Consider the following 7,627-nt stretch of genomic DNA (forward strand, 5'->3'; position numbering starts at 1 on the left):
TTACATAGCTAAAAGCTATGTTATCACAATTTATATAGGCCTACAATATATGGAGCTCGTATGTGGAAATGTCAATAAAAATGTTAAAGATGTTATAAGAAATAATTTATGCAACTTACTTATTCCATCCATGATAGAGAGTGAAAGTGAGAGAGAGGGAGGGGGGTTAAAAACACATACTGGATGTACACAAAAATTGTGTTAACATTGCTCTTGCAGCCTCTACATTATAATTTGACTAAAAATCATGACACATTTTAGAAAGAAAATGAGCAGCTTTGGACAAGATCACACGGATCAATGATTTCATAAACAATTAAGGAGTGCGAAAAATGGTGGGGTTTTTACAGAATTTTCTTACAAAAAACAGTCTTAACCTGAAACAGGGAGAGCGATCCTGGGGCAGGGGTGGGCACAGTGCCCCCACTTTTTGAAACTCTGAAAACGTACCCCTTTTAAGCGAAGAAAAATATTCCCCCTTACAATAAATTTTATGTGCACGAGTGCTTATTTGCCTTTTTATAGACAGTCTCGTATTGGCCTACTTAAAACCGATCCTTTCATGTCCGATCAGCTCCCGTTTTGCTTAGTTAGTATTCTATTTCTTTTTGCAAGCCTCTTTAAATTGAATGAATCATTTCAATATGCGTTATTGTCCGCTTTAGCTTCCTTTTTATAGTAAAAACTCATCTTCTGCAGTGTGCCTCTTTCACCTCTGACCAATTTCCCCATTTGAATATGATCTTGTTTACTTCTGATAGATGTCCTCTTTTATTTTCTAATTTGTAAAGAAAAAAAAAGTATGTTATGATTGAAATCAGCACCCTTTGTTTATCGGAGCGGAACCGAAGAGGGGCAGTGGAGGCACTTGCCCCCCCCACCAAAAAAAAAAAAAAATCGGTTCGGAAAAAAATGAAAGGTGCCCTTTTAAAGTTACAAATTTTTGTTCTGCACATTTTCGTCCCTAATTATAAGTTGATTATCTTTTATTTCTTACACTCTTAATGTGAAATATTTCTTTGCTTTCTTTTCATTCATTTTCTCTCTTTTCGCCCTTGAAGGGCACTAGCGTACCTATACGGGGGGGGGGGGGGCAGGGGGCAGTCTGCCCCCTGACGAGTCACAACCCATGCGAAGGACGTATCCCGCCCCCCTGACGAGCTTGAAACTCTTTTTTTTTGGCTTGTCAATTTTTTTTGGCGGACGGTTTTGCCCCCCCCCCCCTTGTTGAAAATCCTAAGTACGCCACTGATGAAGGGGTATGTGTACAATACATAGAAGACATAATTGGGTGAATTTTATTCAACGAACGTTTAAGGCCTGGAAAGACTTGGTTCCTTTTCTTACATTTCCCTCGCGGGCAGGCAAAAAATGGCCCCTCTTTCCCCGTAATTACACGCCTCTGGTTTTATCCTATTCAATCGATAAAAAGTGTCTTTGGTGAGGGAAATTTTCGACGATCATTTTCTCTTTTACAACAAAAGCATTTGAAGGGAAATAATTTTCCATATACTTTTTAAGCAAACTAAAATAATAAAAAAAAAAGAATTGTAATCAGCACGAGAATAAACCCAAAAAGCATATTTTACGACTTGGAATTTCTTTTTTTTCCAAAACCGCTCGCTCGCTACCTTCGCTTTCGATTTGCCACCCCAAGAAAATAATTCACCCCATATCCCACAGGCTATAAGTTTCATGAAATTTGTTTAGAGTAGGGTAGATGCTATTTTTCTTTGTTTTAAATCAGATACGAACCAATAGCACCACCTCGAGTCCTCAACTACTCATACCTGGCCAAGTTTCCTGACCCATAATGCTAGTGTAGTCTAGTAATATAGACCCACTTGAATGATTACATGCTAACTAACTACTCAACATGCTAACTAACTACTCAATACATTATACCGCAATAATTTGATTGATTATGAGAAAGCATGAATGCTTGTAAGCAAGCAACCAGAGGTTCTGGTACTGAGGATTAATGCCTTACCAAAGGGCACTAGCGCACCAAGTGGGAATCGAACCGTGCAATGACTCGCCTTCTAATGACCATTAGAAGGCGAGTTATCGCGCCTCCTAATCATGTTACCAAGTAGCAAAACATTTACTTTTCCTCTTAAACCATTTTAGTTTCTCTATACAAATACAATTGTAGTTCAATTTATTATCTGTAGTCTTAATATCTGAAAAACTATGTAGTTATAACACACAGTCAATTACAGACCACACAAAGTTCACTCCCCCTTTAAGTTGTTGCCATTTTCAATAGAGGAAGTGTTCCTTTCCTTGCCCTTTCTAACTTCGCTTCTGTCTCGAAAAGAACACAAAGTAAAAAAATCAATAAAAAGAAAACAAGAGGAAGGCATTTTACTTGCAATAGAGAATGGGGTGCTTCCCGGGTATGTCACTGATTTCTAACGAATCCACTGAGGGCCGTAGGATCTAGACTTGCGGAGAACATGAAGGTCACAGACCAGAAAGTGGCATTAATTTTTTTTCATAATCTTAGAAAATTGTGTTTATTGCATCATGATTTTGTTGGTGAAATATAATAATGGCTTATTATTTTTCATTCTTTGGGCAATTACCATGATTACCCCTACTGATTTCCTGCCACGCAATAAAGCCATCGTCTCGACTCTCGATGTACTGTTTCCATAGCAATTGTAGTAACTTGGCTCTCGCAGTTTTCAAAAGTATATAATAACCTATAAGTTCCCTTCAAAATTGCCAATCGTCTTCATCGAGGAAGATAATGTAAAGATAATCTTGCAATCAGCTCGGAGACACGAGGCCAGAGGAAGACAATTAAAGTCCTCCCACCACAGGCTATCCATATTATTTCTCGATTGCATGGGTGTCGATTTGTGTTTATAATGGGGGGGGGGGGGGGGGGTGGGTGACCACGGTAGTAAGCAGAATTTGTTCCGGGGGCTAAACATTTTTGATGAAACTCGAAAACAAGAGAGCGAAGCGACCGAGCTTACCATTAGGGCGCTTTTGCATTTTCTAGAGTGACATTGAAGGGTTTTGTGAACACTTATTTTTTGTGAATATATATATATGGGGGTAGCTGACACTCTGCCCCAATTGCTTAGTACTTCATTAAAAAAAAAACTGCGAGCGAGCAAAATTTTTGAACTTTTAATGAAAAAGTCTAATTTTGTAACAGATGATTTTGACACAATATCTAAATGTTATATTTCAATCTGTTACAAAATTAGATTAGAAATTGACACATTTTCTTCCATGGCCCCTTTGCCCAACATCTGCACGCCAGCGGGTATAGTCCTTAAGACTACAGTCCTATGTACAAGTTCGCTTTATTGGAAAACGAGACCAAGTACTACGGCGTACATGCATACGAGATCGATGCGAGCGCGAAGCGCTAGCTGTTTTTTTTTTTAATGACCAGAAAATATCCCATTTTGAGAATTTTTTGTCGGTTTTCAGGTTTATTTCCCTGTTTATACACTTTTTTGAATTTAATCCTCATTTCTTTTACATCATAAGTTGGGATGAAGAATACTGACGAAAAAAAGAAGTGACATTCAAAAGGGTGTATATAGACGGGGCACGTACATCCCAAGCGCTTGGTTGTGGGGAGGGGAAAATTTTGATAAGCTAATGTCATGTACAGGGGCGGATCCAGGATTTTCCAAAGGGGGGAGGGGGCACTTTTTCCCGATTTGGAAAATTTGACAGGCAAAAAAATAAGGAAAGGTCCTCACTTTTAAAGAGAGGGGACAGTTGTGTTTCAACGGCATTTTTACACTCCAAAATTTGATTGTGACCCTCAAAGGGGGGGGGGGCACGAACCGGCTGAGCCCCCCCCCCCCGGCTCCCGTTGATCCGCCAGTGATCATGTATATAATAAAAACATTATCATGTTATTTCATCCTGGTGTTTTTCTCTATCTATCTGCTTCTAATGAGATCTAAAAGGAATGGTTTCATTCAATAACAAGGGTCCTAAATTCAGTGAGAATAAAATTCTTCATAAGCGTATATACGACAATCAATGTTACCATTGATAACACACGCCACCTGAAACGTGGAGATACCTCCCACACCCTCACCCACCCCGTGATCGATACCCAAGAATAAGTCCTACGGGAATCGCTACCATTACGATCAGTAGCGTACCTAGGATTTTCCACAGGAGGGGGGGGGGGCGGCAAAATCGTCCGCAAAAAAAGGTCTTCAACCACAAATAAAGGATTTCGTGCCTGAAAAAGGTCTTCAACTTCTCGTCGGGGGGGGGGGGGGGCAAGGATAGGTCACTTGCATGGGTTGTGACTCGTCAAGGGGGGGGGGCAGTCTGCCCCCCATAGGTACGCTAGTGATTACGATAATCATCATTATTATTATCACTATAATATGCATGATGATGATCATCATCATACTTGTTTGACCGTAGATTATTTGGGAATGAAAACACACTCACCTGAAATATTTGGGGGGAGGGGTATATACCCCCATCCCCGGGATCGACACCCATGCTCGATTATATTACATTTTTTATGTTTTGAGCAATCCATTTTATATAATGGTTTCATTGCCTATTCGCATTTTCTCCAATTCATAAACACCGTTCAAACATGTTTTCAATGAAAAAAATTACTCTACGTGCTTTAAAATCACGATCATCTTTAATCCATTTTCCATGATCCATTCTCATAATGGTCGAATTTTTTTAATGTGTTTTATTGAATCAATATAATAAAAAAACATAAACAAAAATATATCAGTGATTTTAACAATAATAATAATAATCAACAACAACAAAAATAAAACATGACAACGCAATGTATACGAAAAAGCAGCTTATATCCATGTACAGATATACAAATACATATTACAACCTATATGAGGTATGGATATAGTAAGTAAGTAAGTAAGTAAGTAGGTAAGTAAGTAAGTAAGTAAGTAAGTAAGTAAGTAAGTAAGTAAGTAAGTAAGTAAGTAAGTAAGTAAGTAAGTAAGTAAGTAAGTAAGTAAGTAAGTAAGTAAGTAGGTAAGTAAGTAAGTAAGTAAGTAAGTAAGTAAGTAAGTAAGTAAGTAAGTAGGTAAGTAAGTAAGTAAGTTAAGTAAGTAAAAAAGTAAGAAAGTAATAAGTAAGTATACTAGTACGTGAGTACGTGAATGAGTAAGTAAGTGAGTATATGTAAGTAAGTAATTTAAGATAGAACGTAAGTAAGTGAGTAAGTTATTAAGTAAATAAAATATAAAAGAACGTAAATAAATAGCGAAGTAAATAAATTAATGAATATATTTCATACAAACTATAGTTTCGCAGATAGTTTTAATGACTATCCAGGTGCCCAGACTCAATTAATTATGACATAATATTACTCTACACAACACAGTGATATAATTTCGACTCTCTTTCTCTACTTATTTTGTATTTTATTAAAACATACATTAAAATTGTGCTCACAATAGTAGGGGCGGATCCAGCTTTCGCCAACGGGGAGGGGGGGGGGGTACCCGGATTTTTTTTTCACCCAAATTTTCCCTGATATCAAAGCAAATAGCGGATAAGGAAATTAATTATGACATAATGTTACTCTACACAACACAGTGATATAATTCCGACTCGCTTTCTCTACTTATTTTGTATTTCATTGAAACATACATTGAAATTGTGCACACAATAGTAGGGGCGGATCCAGCTTTCGCCAACGGGGAGAGGGGGGGCGCCCGGATTTTTTTTTCACCCAAATTTTCCCCGATATCAAAGCTGATTTTTATTTCTTTGAAGGGGTTGTCCTAACAATCACTTCTTAGCTGTTATTCCTCTATAACAACATAAATAGATACATACATATACATATATGTATATATATATATATATATATATATATATATATATATATATATATATATATATATATATATATATATATATATAAATATATATATATATATAATAATAATAATCTCATAAGCCTTATTGAACTAGTGCGAGCTAAAATTTTTGTAAATTTCATATATTTTGTCCTGAAATTTGAACATTTCTGAGTAACGTTTGTGATCTGCGTATGTAACTAAATAAATATTGCGAGCGCGAAGCGCGAGCAGAAATTATGATACGCTTTTGCCTGATCGAAAAGGGACCTGTTATGGACTGTTTGCAGATAGCCATGAAGACGATACATATTTGAATCATAATGCGACCGCGCGAAGCGCGAGCTGAAAATTGTTGACATTCCGACCTAAAAATTTACATTCTAAGCACTTTTGTAATAAAAGGCATGAACAAGATAGGTATATAACTAAACAATGCGAGCGTGAAGTGCGAGCGGATTTTTTTTTGAGATTTAGACCTAACAACGGGACTCTATTCTTGTTTTGTAAACCACTGAAGATGGGTAATTGAGTAACTTCGTACATTATTAATGCGAGCGCGAATCGCGAGCAGACACTTTAAAATATTTTGATCTGAAAAAAACCCGGTTAATTCAAGCACCATTTCAAGCACTAAAAAAAAAAATGTGGAGTAGATATGAATCGCACTTAATAAACGATGCGAGCGCGAAGCGTGACGCTGATATTTTTTTTTATTTTAGGACGGGACATTCTAAGGACATTTTGTCTTCCTATTCCTCTTCCTAAGAGCGAGATAAAACTTGTCGATATTCTATTCTGGAAAAGGGACAAATTCATTTAATCAGAAATTCATGAAAATTTCATTATCTTATTTGTTAGTCTAATAATCCCAATGCAATTTGCGGGAAATTTCTTTACATTAAAGCCTGAAAATGGGATTTTGGATCACTTTTGCAACTACAGATAGGATGCATTTGAGTATATTTTCAACAATTAATGGCAGGGGCGGGCGGGCCCCTCGGCCTCCCCCTGGATCAGCCTATGCAATATGAAAGCATCTTCATGAATCACACCTTTATACATCAATAAAACCATAATCACCGAGTATGAGAATTATCATCATGAAAGAAATTTAACAGTGAACATGATTATGTGAGCTATAGTTTGTGCATGGATGGCGTCTTCGCTTCTTAATTGCATGCCATAAAAAGTGAATATAAGTTTTTCATGAAATTAAGCGAAACTTGAAAACGTCCCTGAACGTCATAACTTTTGTATTCAATTTTATTCGCGATGTTTATGATCCCGGGGTAGAGATTGTAGCATATACATTAATTCGCTTCTAACTAGCTGGGCAGGATATTTTTGTCTCTGTAGTGTATCGATTAAAGTTTGATTTTTGGGGACGGATCGACTCCCCTGAGGATAGAAGACAAAAATGCAGTTCTCATGGCGATTGCGTAATTTCTTGTCTAGTAATATCGAGAACATTATTGTATGTGAAATAAAGGATGATGTCATACAATACGTAGACCCACACGTACCAGTCATGCTACTGTGAATGCAGGGCTACGAATTACGTAATTTCTATTTTCATACCAAAGTCATATCCATGGGCACGGTGATACGGTTTTTATGATATTATTACAGAAGGGGATTCTGAAATAATTTTACGATAAAAAATATTAAAAAACATTATATATTGCAAACTTGAAGTTGAATCAATGTTCATAATTTGTCATGGTGAAAATATGTAACTGTACCTCTGCACTTAATGATTGCGCGCTCGAATATTC

The sequence above is a fragment of the Lytechinus variegatus genome, chromosome 1 (genome assembly GCF_018143015.1).
Source record: "Lytechinus variegatus isolate NC3 chromosome 1, Lvar_3.0, whole genome shotgun sequence".
In the NCBI taxonomy this organism is placed as follows: domain Eukaryota; kingdom Metazoa; phylum Echinodermata; class Echinoidea; order Temnopleuroida; family Toxopneustidae; genus Lytechinus; species Lytechinus variegatus.